The 16,985-nt window shown below is 41.2% G+C and overlaps 1 protein-coding gene across 3 annotated transcripts in view; it reads left to right on the top strand.

Annotated features, from left to right (window-relative positions):
* The window catches only part of DESI2 (desumoylating isopeptidase 2), a 55,979-nt gene that overhangs the window by 712 nt on the left and 38,282 nt on the right, over positions 1-16,985 (top strand). Inside the window, exon 1 of one of the 3 annotated variants that reach the window (XM_046678892.1) lies at positions 9,806-9,841. The exons of the other annotated variants lie outside the window; for them this stretch is intronic. The gene's annotated coding sequence lies outside the window, so the exon portion shown is untranslated. Of the gene's footprint in view, positions 1-9,805; positions 9,842-16,985 lie in introns of those variants that run through there. 3 annotated transcript variants of the gene reach the window in all.

Genomic DNA, 16,985 nt, shown 5'->3' with positions numbered 1-16,985 from the left:
CGGGGAGGGGGCGGCGGCGCTGCGCCCCCGGTTCGCGAGCCCGCCGCCCAGGTGATGCAACAGGCGTCTGGCGTGACCGCGGCGGAGGCGGGGGAGCCCGTTTGTGCAGTCATCCAACTTTGGAATACGCGAGCACACGGGCGAGTCTGAGGGCTGCTGTGTCTCGGAAGTGCAGTTGGAACGCCCGGTAGGGAATTACTGTTGTAGTGAGACGCATGCCTGGGTTTGTTTACTTCGGGTTTTTTATTTTTTGTTTTGTAAAGGGCTATCTCTGCCTGCGGTGTTTAAAGTTTTTTGTAAGTGGATGGGCAAATGAAAAAATCTTTATCATTATTTCTGTTGGCTTGAAGATGCAGAAGAGCAGAAGCGCTAGAGGTCAGCGTCTTGGTCCTCATTCTCAACTCTAAACTTTTTCTTCCCTTGCATTGTTTATAAGTCTTAAACTTCACAGTGTGGCATCTTAGGTAGAAAGGAATTCTCGTAATGTAATCCGGGAATTATGTCAGGATGGCGTCGAGGCTGGCGGGGACTTGAGTCGAGTTGGGTGGAGTTGAGTTCTGATGTGAGCTTGGAGGTGACAGGAGTTGGGTTAACATGCTGAGAAAAGTGACACGTGGTGGAAACAGTTACAGAGAAGAATCCTCGGAACTCGGGTTCCTAGGAACGTGGCACTTTGTAAGGTCTTCGGCCCATGTCACTGGTTAAGAAACCGTTCTCTGGATTTAAACTTTTTCTGTTCAGCTGGATACCTTTCTTTTTCAAGACTTTTCATTGACCTTTTACTGTTTCTCTAGCCCCCTGCCCCCAGTCTGAATTTGGTTTCTTGTTTATTCATGAAGACTGTTACCAACCATTTCTCAAGATATATTCTGCTCTCGAGAGCACAGTTTGCCTTTTCTTCTAGATTATTAAACCCCTTTATGAACTAAGATTATGCAGTGGCCTCGGGGCCACGGTTTCATAGCCTAAAAGAAATCGGAGAAAGTAGAGGAAGAGAGAAGTTGGCTTTTTTAGTAAAACTGAAAGTACATTCTTTCGCATATAATGGGCTTCTTTACACTTGAGGTATTCTGTGAATCACAAAAATCATTGCTAATTGTGGTAAACATAGGAAAAGCTAGAGATGATATTCAAACCAGTATATTTTAAAGGGAGGAGTGTTCTGAAAGATGTTAAAAACATTAGCTGATTAACAAAGATCTTATTCCTTACGTCACTTTTTGTAAAGTAAGTAGTGAAAGAGAAAGTAGGTAGAGAAAGGGTCAGTTCAACCTGCCCAGATGGCTAAAAACAGGATCTTGAATTTCTAGATCCACAGTCTGATTCATTATCTTCTCTACTGGATAATTCCCGTGTTTGTATGGTGTGTACTGCTTTTTCTATCAACAGGAAGAAAAGGAGCGTGTGAATGTTTCTCAGAATGGTAAATAGTTGAATTATTAGACTTCTGATAAACTTGCTCTTGTCTGTCCTTTTGAGGGCTTTCAGTCTTTGTTTTATGTCACTAATTCGGCAACTTAGAATTATTTATTCAATTATGACCCTATAGAAGTCACAGAAATGAATTACTTGTCTTCTTTAAGGAACTCAGAATATCATAGGAGAGGTGCAGGAGTAGTGACAATTTAGAACAGAATAGCATAATTTTGATAAGAGCAGAACAAGATGTAGAGGAGGAGACTACACGCGGTGCTGGGTGAGGGAACACTGTGAGCGGTGAGAGGGGCGGCACTCCAAGGATGCTAGGATCTCCCAGGCAGAAGCATCAGCAAGAACAGAACGGCAGGAGTAGGCAAGCACAGGTCGGGTTTGGGAAACGTCAGCTGTCCAGGGTGACCGGATTGTGGGATGAGGAAAGGAGACAAAACTAGACCTTTTATTGGCTTGGGGCTGGAATGAAGGGCTGAACGGGTTTGGGAGCCCGCGGGAACCGTTGAAAGTTTTCGTGGTAGGGAGCGAGGTGATGAGAGTTACGTTTTCGAATTAAGACCCGTGGGTTGAGGTACAAGTTTATATCTGTTATACTCGTTTTCCTCAAGTCGGTTTTGGTGTTTGAAACATTTTTGCTTTATGTCAGGGGCAGATTCCTTTTGTCTTTGGTTGGACTTTCTGTTCATCAGAGATGCCTTTGATGAGGACTGCTATCATCCGCACAGGCCCGGAACATGAGCTGTCTACCAAGTCCAAACTTCGTAAACGCGAAAAGCAACCTTTGGTTCACGCTTATAATCACTGTTTATAGGGACCTCTGCCATGTAGCCTTGTGTCTGTCTGTCTCTGAAACTGTCACCTGCTCCAGCTCGGACTGTATTTTTCCTTCACTAGATTGGGAACCGCTGATCATTTCTTTTCTTTCATAACTCTGCCACATATACAAAATAGTTGTACCAGGGTCACCTGTATTAACTGCCTTCTCATGGAGGAACACTGTAATTGTGGAAGGGTTTCTTAATCTTACATAGGGTTGCTGAATTATTGCTTGCCGCCTTCTCACTGATTATTTTCCTCTGTGTACTTTGGGTGCTCCCCCAGCAATGAAACATGTTTTGGAGTTATTTTTCCAAGTCTTGGGAATGAGGTTATTCACATTCCTAATTTACTGGCATACGTAGGGAAGTAGGTGATTCTGATTCGTTTCAGTTGCTGGGACTGTCTCTGGGACAGTCACTTTAGCACAAGGTCTTCATTGCCATAGATCCAGATTTTGTCCTTTTCAGGTTATTTTGGGTATTAGTGAATTGTTATAAAATAAAAATATTCAGTAGTGTGATAAAGTTGTAGATTAATTCTATAAACAATTTTCTTCCTATTTTTAATAGTATGTGTACATTTTCAGAGTCTTCATAGTGAAGAAGCGTTTTCTAGGACTCTTCAAATGAGGAAGCTTTTGTCTGGACTCCATCCTTTCCACCCTCCGTCTCCATCACACTCCTCCAGGAGAGTGTGATGTCGTGCAGGTGTGATAGGATCTGACTCCCCGTACAGTTGGAGATCTCTCTAAGACTTTTTGAAAGAGTTCCAGATTCATCTAAATATGTGCTTCACCTAAATGATTCCATAATGTCTTCAAATCAACACGTCCAGGAACACACTTTTTCCCTTCCCTCTTTTCCCCACTTCAGACCCTTCCCCCTTACTCCATCCAGCACCTCCCCCCACTCCCAAAATCAAACCTCCCGTGTTGTAATTTTGTCTTGATAACTAGCACCTTCTTCTACTCAGTTTCCCAAGCCAGAGCCCTGGGAGTAAGACTAAATTCCTCTTTGTTGCAAACCCTTCACGGTCAAGTCACCAGGCCCTGTGTCTCTGAGTTCGGTTGATCTGTCTGAAAGTAGCAGAGAGCTTGACAATCAGTGGCTTAAACTGGAAGGATACTTAAGTCCTCAGCTAAATCGTTCCGGGGTTAGTTCAGCAGCTCAGCTGGGACATCAGGCCAAGACTTTGCATCCTTCTGCTCTGCTGTCCTCAGCGTGTTGGCTTTTGTTCCCAGTTGTAAAATGAGTGTCACAGCACCAACAGCATCCTCCAGCAGATGTGGAGGAGCCAGGGGCGAGAAGGGCCTTTTTCTGCCTGCTCCTCTACCCTGTCAGTAGAAGGGAGAGGCTTTGCCAGAGCCACCCCATTTCCCAGGAGGTCGTCCTGAATTGGCTCACACGTGGCTGTGATGAAACTGAGAAAGGGCATGTCTGGCTTTTCTAGCCTTTTAGTGAGTTGTGGGTAAGGCAGGCAGGGAGCTGAAAATGGCAGTTACCTGGGAACCTATGACTTCTGTCTCATTTTACTTTCTGAAAAATCTTTAAATTGGTTACCTGGGAATCCACTGTTGCCTCTCAAGTTCAGGTCCTCATTATCTCTGTTTGCGTAATATAATAGCTTTCTCACTAGTTTCAGTCTTGGGTATTACTTCTGTAATACCATCTTCTCTTCTGTTACCAAAGTAATCTTTTTAAAATGTAAATGATTTTGCCATTCCTCTCCTGAAAATTCTTCTATAGGATAAAGTCTAATATCCTTTATGATATGACCTCTAACTTGCCTGTTAAAGGCCCATCTCCTACCAATCCCGCACTACTTCCCACCCCACCTTAGCATACATTCTTTATACTCACACAATGAAATTTTTAGTTATTCGCACAGGCTGTACTATACTGATTCACACCTCAGTGTTTTTACACATGCTAGTCCTTCTGTCTGGACTGTCTTACTCAAACATTCATCAGCTGCACCCTCCTGCTCCATCTGGCTGTAGCTTAGCCTTTATTTATCGGACTTGGGTGAACTCTGCCCTTGTGTGTTGTACTTTTTGTGTGCCTCAGTCACTGCATGTGTTATAATTCTGTGCATCCCATTAGACTAAGTTCTTTGATAGTGTCATACTATCACCAGCATCTAGAACAGAGCCTGTCACTAGAAGGTGTTCTGTAAGTAAATATTTCCTGAATGAATGGGATTTTAACGATGCATTTTTGTTGGGAATGGTACCAGTACTTAAATGGCATGGAAAGGTCATCTGATCCCCCTTCTCTTTGTGCCAGAACCTATTTCTGTATTTTTTTCCCTTGTACTTTTACTTAGTATTTTGCTGGATTTTAGCTTTGACTCTTGGAATAGGGTGAGCAAATGATGAGGGGTGGGAATCATGGGAATGGGATAGGGAAAATATCTTATTCTTCTTTGACATGGTTTTTTGTTTTGTTTTTGTGTAAACACTGTAGGACTAGACTGAGGAAATTTGTTTGTTTGTTTTGGTGAGGAAGATTGGCCCTGAGCTAACATCTGTTGCCAATCTTTCTCTCTCTCTTTTTTTTTTTTCTTTTGCTCGAATGGGATCCTCTGAGCTAACATCTGTGCCAGTCTTTCTCCATTTTCTATGTGGGACACTGCCACAGCATGGCTTGATGAGCAGTGTGTAGGTCCATACCCAGGATCTGAACCTGCAAACCCTGGGTTGCCAAAGACGAGCACATGAACTTAACCATTACACCACCAGGCCAGCCCTGGAAATGTTTATGTTTTAAAGTTGGATCTTAGTCACTCCTTGGAAGATAATCTTTCTGAAAACATTGTCAGTTCCTGAATTCTGACATAGATTAACTAGTTAATAGGAACTAGTCTGAATTTTCTTGTACCAAGTATGTTTCTTGGGCCAGTGCCACTTCCACCACTTGACATAGAAGCAGTGACCCATGTGTCTAACTGAAAAAAAGAACAGTCATAAATCTGCCCTCCTACATTATCCATGGTATTATCTTTTATTTTTTTAGTTTAGTGTAAGAAAAGAATTCAATCTATGTATTTGTTTTCTATTGCTGCAGTAACAAATTACCAAGAATAGTGGTTTAAAACAAGACAGAGTGGGGCTGGCCCCGTGGCCGAGTGGTTGTTTGCGCGCTCCACTGCAGGTGGCCCAGTGTTTTGTTGGTTTGTATCCTGGGTGTGGACATGGCACTGCTCATCAAACCATGCTGAGGCAGCGTCCCACATGCCACAACTAGAAGGACCCACAACGAAGAATGTACAACTATGTACCGGGGGGCTTTGGGAAGAAAAAGGAAAAAAAATAAAATCTTTAAAAAAAAGAAAAAAAAGGCAGAGTTGTTATCTCACACGTCTGAGGGTCAGAAGTCCAGGCAGGCTAGGCTGGTTCCCCTGCTCCAGGTCTCACAGGGCTGAAATCAAGGCATAAGCTGGCCAGGCTCTGGAGGCAAATCTACTAGGCTCGTTCAGATTGTTCCCAGAAGTCAGCTGCTTGCAGTTGTAGGGCTCACTCTCGGCCCTTGCTGGCTGTCAGCTGGGAGCCTTTCTCAGCTGTCGAAAGCCTCTTGCGTTCCTCATCTGCATCCTTCATCTTCAGACCAGCCATAGCACCTCAAGTCCTTCTCAGACTTCGTCTCCTCTGCCTCCATCCAGAGAAAGCTCTCTGCTTTTAAGGGCTCATGTAATTAGATGGGACCCACAGGGATATTCCAGGATAATCTCCCTATCTTAAGGTCTGTAACTTTAATTTCATCTGCAAAGTCCTGTTGCCGTGTAATGTAACATATCCACAGATTTTGGAGACTAGGGTGTGGACATCTTAGGGAGTCTACCACAACATCTGTGAAAGGTATTCTGTAAACCTGAAAATGTCAGTGTTCTCTTTCAGCAGTCCTTTGACTTGGCATGGAATAAATATTAACCTAGTAACTTAAAATGGAAGATTTGAAGTATTCAAAAAACAAAGTATGGGGGCCGGCCCTAGGGTGTAGTGGTTAAGTTCGGTGCACTCTGCTTCGGTGGCCAGGGTTCACGGGTTTGGATTCCAGGCGTGGACCTCCGCCACTCATCTAGCCATTCTGTGGCAGCATCCCATAGACAAAATAGAGGAAGATTGGCCCAAGTACTAGCTCAGGGCCAATCTTGCTTACCACAATAATAATAATAAAGTATGGAACCCTTTTATGATTGGCAAATACTCAGACGTCAAGGGTCCAAGCATGTTGGTGATTACAGGCCCTTCAAATTGCAGTGGCATAGTGTATATCAGCCCCAAGGTCACATTTGTGATAATGGATAAAGTTAACAAAATAGAATTTAATGAAACTTACCAATTAAATAGTTTTTCAATACCAAGGAGAGCCTACTATTTTAGGTGAATTCTTTTGTTAAGTGAATTTTTCTTAAGAGAGAATATACTTATACTTTCCATTTGTTGACTGTCACATTTTTCTATAAGACTATTTAAATTCCGAAGCAACATTATTGTTCAAGTGTCGCTCAGTTAGTTAATAGAATGTAAAGGAAGACTCCCAAAATAAACTACAAGAAAGGCAGAAAAATAGTAAAAGTAAGTGAGATACATGAAAATAATTCTAAGTTTCAATTTACCAGGAGTATATTTTGGTGTATGTGATGGCTCCCTACCCCGAGAAGAATCACTTAAAAACTAACTGATTGACTCCACATTATTTGAAATAAAAGTCTTTCCTCACTAAATTGTTGTCATCCTTATCAAAATACTAAATTCTTGCTGAAACAGAATTGTTGACTCTAGTCTTATTACTACACGATTTTAATTATTATAATTTCACAATATGTCTTAGTATATGTCTGGGAGAATTTCCGTTCGTTATTATTCCAAAGTTTTGTTGGCTATTAAGGCTCTCTGAAAAATTCCATCCTTTTATTTGTCTTTTGGGTTTTTTTTAATGGTGGTAAAATACGTAAAATGTACTGTCTGAACCATTTTAGCTGTCTAGTTCAGTAGTACCTAGTTCAGTAGTTCAGTATATATTCACACTGTCATGCAACCAATGTTCAAAACTTTTTCTCTGCCCACTAAACCACAGCTCCCCGTTTCCCCTTCCCCTCAGCCACTGGTTACCACCATTCTACTTTCTGTCTCTGTGAATTTGGCTAGGTACCTCATATTAGTGGAATTATACGGGACTTGCCTTTTTGTGCCTGACTTATTTTACTTTGATAGTTTCTTCAAAGTTCATCCATGTTGTGGCGTGTATCAGAATTTCCTTCCTTTTTAAGGCTGAATAGTATTCCATTTTGCGTATAGACCACATTTTGTGTGTCCATTCATCCGTCGACAGACACGGGTTGCTTCCACCTTTTGGCTGTTGTGGATGATGCTGCTATGAACACGGGTGTGCAAATACCTGTTCAAGTCCCTGCTTTCAGGTCCTTTTAGATATTTATCTAGTAGTCTGTAAGTTTTTTAAAATTGGAATGGTGCTAAACCTGTAAATTAGCTTGAGAAGAATTGGCATCTTTTCTATCATATTCCTTTTTTTCCCCCAATGATGAAAATAAATCTTTTTTTCTTTTTGGTTTTTGAGATTTTTATCCAGAAAATACATGCAGGTAGTTAAATAAGTTAATACCAAGTTCATATATCTGAGTCATCTATTAACAGAATAAACTGAAATAAGTAAAATATAGCAAGGCAGGGGGAGGGACAGTGTAGGTCAGGGTGGCGTGGGGCAGTTTCTACCACAGTTTCCGAGCGGTCAAGAAAGACCTCCCCAAGAAGGCATTCCTGGGAGGTGAAGGGGTCCACCATGTGGATAGTCAGGAAAAGAATGTTTCAGGGAGCGGGTGAGCAAGTACAAAGAGTAAATGAGGCCACGTGCCTCCTCTCAAGTGAGTGTATAGCAAGAAACAAGAGACATTTTTAGGGTACGCTCTGATTTGCATTCTCAGGTAGATTTGTGGGGATCATTGAAAATAGAGCAGGCAGTACCAGAGAAGGAGCAGTGTGAGATTAGGATAGATTCCACGAGGGTGGGAAGCATTGCCTAATTTAAAACTACAATAGCAGTTAGTGAACAGAGGATTGAAAACAGCAGAGGAAATGGCGAGATTTAGAAAGTCTCTCAGAACTCTGAATAGAAGACTCAGTGCCAATATCCAAAAGGATCAAGTGCTAGGCAGAATTTTTAAAATTAGGGACATTCAACCAAAGCCTGATTTAACTTTCAAATTTTAAGGATAAAGCAAAAAATCCTACAGATACACACAGGCAAAAATTTACTTAGAGGAGAACAAAACCAAGCTGACTTCAGACTTCTCTTTCATGACCCCAAAGCCCTAATAAAATGGAGCATTATCTACAGAGTATTGAAAAGGAAACCGTTTGTCTGAATACCAAAGCTTCCCAATTTGTCGTTCATGTGCAGAAGGACACGGACAGTATCCAGGTAGCTTTGGAGAGCTAAAAGATCACTCAAGAACTTAAGAATGGGGAGGACAGTGTCAATGAAAAGCCATGGGCATCAAGAGTCAGTTACCGTAGCTAAATCCTGTTATATGTATATGGTTGAAAACAATGCCAGTATCCAGAATGACTCTTCAAAGAGAATGAACATGATATTAAAAAAATTGTCTCAGCTTATACTGACCAAACCCTGGGTGAGAGGGAGGAGGTAAAAGCATCCGGCAGCCGTACACGGAGGAGGCAAGTCAGTAGATACAACTGATTCTCGTTGATATTGGGAAATTGTATTGGAGTGTATGTGCAAACTTTTCTTTCATGTAAATATAAGTACTTTTGGGATAAAGTCTTATCTAGAGGGGAAACAGCAGAGAAAACATAGTCCATATGGTGTAAGAGCGAAAACAAAAAGAAAAATGAAGACCAGTAGGACCAAGCATATAAATTATGAAATGACGGTAAATAAATAAAATCCCTTATTAAGCTTAAATGTGGGTATAGTGTCTTTTGCCTTAGAAATTTTAAATTACATGTGGTCAAAAGTGTCGTCGTTTTATGACCTTTCAGCTTCATGTCATCCCTAGAAAGGCTTTCCCTGCTCTCAAATTCTAGAAATAATCTTCATGTTTGTTCCCAGTTGGAAAGCTAATTATCCCAACACTATTTATTGGATGATCCATGGTTCCCCACGTTAATTGGCGGTACATACCACCTTTATCTTGTACTAAGTTATCTTGGATATATAAGTCTATTTCCTGCATTTATTTAGTTGCCTCTGTCTTGCACCATTATCAGATGTTTAATTGCAATATTCTAGTGTGTTTTGATCTCTGGTGATGCAGGTTTCTCTTATGCACTTTCAAAATTTTCTTTATTTTTTCACATTCATTTTTCAGATTAAATTTAGAATCAGTGTGTCAAAAAAAGAACTAACTGAAATTTTAAATGTAGTAATACTAAATTGTGAATAATTTGGGGGGAGAATTGAGATTTATAATATTGTGTCTTCCCATAGTAACAGGTAACCATTTGAGTGTTTTTTGTATGCCACCATTTCTCTAACCCATTCCCTCATACTGTTATTCCTTAGGATGGTGAGACTGAAGCTTAGTTGAAGAAGCTGCTCAGAATCCTGCCGTAAGTGGTAGAGCATAGTCTTGAACCAAGAGCTGACACTGCAATCTGTGCCCTTAACCACATTACATTTCTCCTTCTCCTCCCATCCCTGGAAAGTGCTATGTTTCTCTATTTATTTGTTGTAATTTCACACTCCTGCCTAAGTTAATTTCCACTGTGCTGTCTGGAAGTCATGAATGGGCAGTTACCAAAAAATCCCCTATATCCTAAACCTTCTCTGTGAATATTTCTTTTTTTTTTTTAAAGACTTTATTTTTTTCCTTTCTCTTCCCAAAGCCCCCCAGTACATAGTTGTGTATTTTTAGTTGTTGGTCCCTCTGGTTGTGGCATGTGAGATGCTGCCTCAGCATGACCTTATGAGCAGTGCCAGGTCCACCCCTAGGATTCAAACCGGTGAAACCCTGGGCCGCCAAACAGGGTGCACGAACTTAACCACTTGGCCATGGGGCCGGCCCCTCTGAATATTTCTGTGATGGTCAGTTTTATGTGTCAGCTTGACTAGGCCAAGCTCAGACCCAGTTTTTAGTCAAACACCAGTCTAGCTGTTGCTGTGAGGGTATTTTTTAGATGTGATTAACGTTTAAGTCAGTGGACTTTGAGTAAAGCAGATTATCCTTCGTAATGTGAGTGAGCCTCATCTGAGCAGGTTAGGGCCTTAAGAAAAAAGACTGAGGTCCTCTAAAGAAGGAGGAATTCTGCCTCTAGACAAGCTGCAGCATCAGCTCTTCCCTGGGTCTCCAGCCTGCCAGCCTGCCTTGCAAGTTTCGTAGTTAGCATCCCTCACAGTTGAGTGAGCCAATTCCTTAAAATGATCCTTCGTTTACTCCTCCCCTCATCTGAGTTAGAGTCTGTGTTCTTCCATTGTAATCATTCCGTCTGTCATACTGTCTGGCAACCTTAGTTAAATTGAACTGTCAGCAGCTGAACACAGCTAGAGAAAAACACACAACCAAAGTGACTAATCTCACTTTGAAATCGTGACCACAAACCCCATGAGGACCCTAAATGCTGTCTGGCAGTGCTTCCCCACTTCTCTGGTCAACTGACTTTCCCACTCTCCAAGACAACTACAGTATTTCATGCTCTCCCCGGTCCTTCTCTCAGCAGATGACCTCACTGCTTATTTCATTTTTTTCAAAAAAGGAGCAACTGAAGAGAATTTTCTCCACCACCGCTGTACTCCTGTAGTCTGCCCTTCCTCCCATTACATGGAATAGGAATGCATCGCCTGTGTCCCTGTCTGAGGTCTCGCCTTCCACTCTGTGCTGGTTCCCATCCTCTCCTCTGCAAGGACTTCTCTCAGAATTGTCACCAGTCTCTTCTGCCTTGTCAGTTTTTCCCCTCTACTGTGTCATTCGTCAGCAAATGAATATGCTGTCATATTTTTCCAGTACTTGTCCATTTGAACTGAGGAGAATTAGTGGGACACTTCAATATTATCTCCATTTACCATCTGCCATAAGGTACCATGCTGGAGGGTTTATGTTTTTTTAAATCAACTTCTTTTACTTTTAAAAGGCTAACTTTTAAAAGTAAAAGTATTACTTTTAAAAGGCTAACAAATAAGAAAGGAAGCAAGAGATGTGATGTTTCAGTCCCCATTCATTCTGACCTGTTGCCATTTTATCTGTGGGTATCAAACAGTAAAGCAGCTGCATAAATTTTTAAGTTCCTCACTGTGCAGTGAGCTTGAGGGCAGAGATGGTGTCTTCCTCTTCCCTTTATTCACAGAGCTGGGTACATAGTAATTACTTTAAAAAGATTTGTTGGACTCGCCTGAAGTTCCCCTAGGACTTGTCCTGAAACAGTTCCTTTCTCCACTGTGTCATTTTGTTCGTTGCTGCTGCCTGCAAGAGGGTGTGGAAGTGTGCTGCTGGACCCCAGCGATGGCTTATGTGTTTCAGCCCTTTGCCTGGCCGCTCCCCTCCAGGGGCCTGCTCCTCCCTGCTATCCTGGCAGATCTGCCTAGCCTATCAGGTGGCAGATAAGGGCCCCCACCACCTTCCCTGGTTTACAAGCATATCCATGTGAGAAAGAGTCACAGCTGAGGCAGGGCAACAAGAAGCTGTACTCAACCTTCTGCTCCTTGGTCAAGCTTGCTGTCTGGAATCTGTTAGAATAAATTCTTCATGGTATAGCCTAGAATCAATACTGCATGGATTTGTATCCTACTGCTGCGACGTTGGGAAAGTTACTTAACTTCTCTGTGCCCCTGTTCCTTTCTAAAATGGGAATAGTGATATATTTAATGCTCATAGAATTATTGTAAGGATCATGTGAGTCAATTTACTTAAAATGCATAGACTGGTGCCTGGCACATGATAGGTGCTAGAAAGTGTTAGCTGTTGTTACTGCTAGTGTTGTTATTTGCAGGATTATGGAAGCTAAATGAACTTCCATTTGTATGCTTTCAGCAGTTGCAACACTTAGTCACTTAATCTTTGGAATTCCCTCACTCCATCTAGAGAAGTGTTGTACTACAGAGAACAAGGTGGTGCCTGAATTGAAGCCTTGAAAGCAGGCTATTGTCTGTTTGACACAAGCTCTACAGTCTCCCTCATAGTATGCATGTAACATTGGGGTTAATTGTGTAGCCATTTCCCTCCTTGTAGAGTGAGAGCTGACAGCCTGTCTTCAGCCGGATGAACTTAGTGGAACCAATTGATAAGTCTTTTTGAAAATAAACAATTTAACCTGAGATTGTTTGTAGACCATAGTGTGATTATAAATGGTAGGTCACTGTCCAACAATATGTTAAAAGAATCGCCAGATAAAGAATTTAATATGTTAGTTGTCACCAGCAGTTCTCAGTATAATCTGTTGTGTTTTCTAGTTTGCTGCACAGTATTAAAAAAGTTGTCTGGTTGAAGTACAGTTAAAATTCTAGTTTCCAAAAGGAACGTATCCTAGATTTTCTGTCTCCTTCAGATAGGAGGGTTAGTTGTATTTCCCAGAATAGGAGGTCTCTACGTTAGTAAATTAGTGATCAGGTGAACACTTACATGGCATTTAGGCAAATAGTAGGTGATAGCTGTTTTACTTGTCATGGTACATGAGGGGTCACCATAATTTAACATGTAAGGAAAAATGAATTAATAGTGATAATCTCCATCTTGCTCTGAAGTTGTTCAGGATACTTCAAGATCTTTTGAGGAGAATCAAGACCACATAAGGCTCTCTCTTAGGAAATAGAGTCGTGTGCTAGAGAAAGCAGTCGGTGAAGGCTAACAAACCTGGTCTCTGTTGGCAGCTTAGCCGCTTATTATGTGACCGTGGCAGATTACTTGCCTGAACATTCCTAAAGTGATTTACGTATTTTACGTGGACTGTTATCATGATGAAAGACAGAATAAGTGAAAGCATGTTGAGAGTGGCATCCAAAAAATGAGTTATTAATTTACTATATATGCACATATTTCTGTTTTAACACTTATCAAATTGTGATTGATTGTTTACATTCCTAATGAGTTCCTTATGGACAAAGACTGGATTAATTATCATTATATCCCCAGTGTCTAGCAGAGTCCCTGACACACAGGAGCTTGTGCGTATATTTTATTGACTCAGAGTTGTCTAAATTGCTTTATTTATAGCTTTGCTGGTAAGTAAACATTTAAAATGAGATTTAAACTGAGATGCAATTTAGGGGATCCTCCCAGAACAGCTTTCTCCTGGACCAACTAAGAGATACATTTTATATCATACCCATTATATACACAATTAAGTGGAACTAAATGTTCAGGAAACACCTTGCTATGTGTGATGTCCTCGAAGTTCTATTCCATTATTTTTCATTCATTTAAAATAATACTGGTGCCACTCACTGAAATGATTTCAGAATTCTCTAATGGATTGCATCCTTCAGTTTAAGAGGTACCTCTCAAGAAGGCAAGCTTTCTGAGAACAGGAACTTCATCATGTTGGCGTCTGTGTTGCTAGTACTTGGCACATTGGAGGCGTTCAATAAATATTTCTTGAATAAGTGAAAGAATGGAGATGCTCTTTTCCATAGGTCACGTTTAAGAACATGAGAGAGGGGAAAGCATTAGATAATCCTTGCTGCATTTCAGCTCAGCAAGTATTTGAGTGCTCTACTAGGTGTAATACGGTATACTAAGCGACATAGAGGACACAGAATTGACTAAGGCTTGTTCTTAGACCTCATGCAGTTTAGAGCCCAGTCGAGGTTGATAGTCTAGCATAAGTACGCGTCCTTAAAAGAAGTGTCAGGATTTCACCAAAATATTTGACACCAGCCATAGACACAACTAAAGTAAGAGCCTGATAGGAGAGATTTGCCAAAAACTTGGTTTTCTGGTATAGGTGTGGTATCAGGACCAAGAATTGACAGTACGCTGTCCCATCTATTTCTTTCTTTCTTTCTTTCTCTTTTCTTTTCTTTTTTTTTGAGGAAGATTAGCCCTGAGCTAACATCTGCTGCCAACCCTCCTCTTTTTGCTGAGGAAGCCTGGCCCTGAGCTAACATCCGTGCCTATCTTTCTCTACTTTATATGCAGGACGCCTACCACAGCAGGGCTTGACAAGCGGTGCCATGTCCGCACCCAGGATCCGAACTGGCAAACCCCGGGCCACCGAAGCGGAACGTGCGAACTTAACCGCTACACCACCAGGCCGGCCCCAATGTCCCACCTATTTCTTATCACTAGTAGAGTCAAACTGTGGGTTATAGAAAATAGGTTTAGTCTTAAAAATATTCAAGAAGCATTTGGTTCGCTGTTGATTTGACTTTTTAAAATCTATTCTCCTTTAAATAATTTAACAATTCACAGTGATCCTGTGTCTAGCTTGTTGTGGGTCCTAAAAATTAGATCCTTTGGTAAACATGATAATTTGTTTTTGAAATTTAGTTTGCCTAGTCGATAAAGAGTAGGAAACTTTAGCTGTATACAAAATGCATAGCACTTTTAGGTTTTAGGTTATTGTGTAAACATGTAGTGCATGCTTCTGACACGCATGAGTTCAGGACAATGCTTAGGAGGTTTTCAGACTCGAAGTACAGTCTTTAAGAAGCCCAGCCTCGGGGCCGGCCCCGTGGCCGAGTAGTTAAGTTCACGCGCTCCACTGCAGGCGGCCCAGTGTTTCGTTGGTTCGAATCCTGGGCGCGGACATGGCACTGCTCATCAAACCATGCTGAGGCAGCGTCTCACATGCCACAACTAGAAAGACCCACAGCGAAGAATATACAACTATGTACTGGGGACTTGGGGGAGAAAAAGGAAAAAAAAGAAAAAAAAGAAAATCTTTAAAAAAAAAAAAAAAAAAAAAAGAAGGCCAGCCTTAGGCTAACCTTAAAATTTATCATCAGAACTGGGACTTGAGTGTGAAAGAGGGTACAGGGTGAATAGTTTGCCGACGTAAATCGCAGCTGACTGGAAAGTGTGGCTACCATAGCTGTAGTGCGTGTGTTTATGTTTGGCTGCATTGTCTCAAAGAGAGGAAAAGAAGCTGGACAGAACATTTACAGAACGTGGAACACTGTTCACTGAGAATTACTGCAGGTGTTCTATAATCGAGAGAGATTACTTTCAAAGATTGAAGCTTAATACCTAATGTTATCAGCAATTTATAAATAACGTAATGAAAATCTTTTTGTTATATAAAGGTTTTTTGTTTCAGCCTTAGAAAGTGAGTGATGTTTTATTTTAGATAATACTCTCTGGTAGTGAAAAGACTGGACGTTTTCTTAGAAATAATATGAATAGAATCTATATGGGCTGCCATCTTTCTCATGGTATAAAGCAGGTTAACAGACATCGTCCTGAATGTTGATAATTTCATCTTTAAACGATACTAGAATACCTCAGTCAGTTCATTCAGTGAGTTTTTATTGACTCTTAGCTTTATGACTAACCAATGCTAAAGCCCTATAGATAGCATTTTAATGTGATTTGCTATAAAGTAGTGTTTGTCCTGAGATTACTTAGGACTCAATCCTGTGGTAGCAAAAAGATAGCATATGGTAGTTTAACAGTGTGAACAGTTTTATATGCAATGGCACTATAGTAACTGTCCCATAGTCTTCACTATTCACAGTTTATTTGAAGTTTTTGTTTGTTGGGGTTTTTTTTTTTGTTTTTTCTTTTGGTGAGGAAGTATGGCCCTGAGCTAACATCTGTTGCCAATCTTCGTCTTTTTGCTTGAGGAAGATTGTCACTGAGCTCACATCTGTACCAGTCTTCCTCCCTTTTGTATGTGGGACGCCACCACAGCATGGCTTGATGAGCAGTGTGTAGGTCCATACCAGAGATCCACACCTGTGAACCCCAGGCCGCTGCCCAAGCAGAGTGTACAAAATTAACTGCTGTGCTACCAGGCCGGCCCCTGTTTGGGATTTTTAACTCAGTTATTGAAATGCTTTCTCTATTCCCTAAGCACCTTTTTGTTGGAAGTAAGTAAAACACTTGCTTTAATCTGCGTGAACACTGGTTCTAGCTTTTTAGGGGAAACATACTTTATGCTTACTCAGATCATTTGCTGCTACCTTTGAAGGAAGTCAGGCCCAGGCCCTAAGTGGTTATATTAAGTGTTTGAAGTTCCAGACTAGGGAGATAGCATTTATCATCATTGTTGCTTTCAAATAGGAAACATAACATTTTATTAAATTGATAAAGCAAATCATTGACTAAAATGAAGTTTAATGAAAGTTCTCTATCAGAAGAATACGTTAACATTTTAATATATGACTGTAATATAGCACTGTCAGTTCACTTCTGTGCACAGTACTTTAAAATAGTCCATGGAGAGGCCAGCCCTGTGGCCGAGTGGTTAAGTTCGCGCGCTCCACTGCGGCGGCCCAGGGTTTCGCTGGTTTGGATCCTGCGTGCGGACACGACACCACTCATCAAGCCATGCTGAAGCAGCATCCCACATGCTGCAATAGGAAGGACCAATAACTAAAAATATGCAACTATGTACCTGGGGGCTTTGGGGAGAGAAAGGAATCAAATGAAACCTTTAAGAAAAAGTAGTTGATGGAAATATTTAGGCCAATTTTTGCATTGAGGCAAGACTGTGCGCAAAAGTACTCGTACTTATTTATATGTTTGTTGCCTTCCCATGTTTTTTAAGATGGTAATCTTTCTATGAATTGTTTCCTCGTACCTTTTAGTATATTAATACTTGA

The sequence above is a fragment of the Equus quagga genome, chromosome 12 (assembly GCF_021613505.1).
Source record: "Equus quagga isolate Etosha38 chromosome 12, UCLA_HA_Equagga_1.0, whole genome shotgun sequence".
NCBI classification, from domain to species: Eukaryota; Metazoa; Chordata; class Mammalia; order Perissodactyla; family Equidae; genus Equus; species Equus quagga.
The sequence above is the reverse complement of the archived record's forward strand: the minus strand, read 5'-3'. Positions and strand labels throughout refer to the sequence as shown.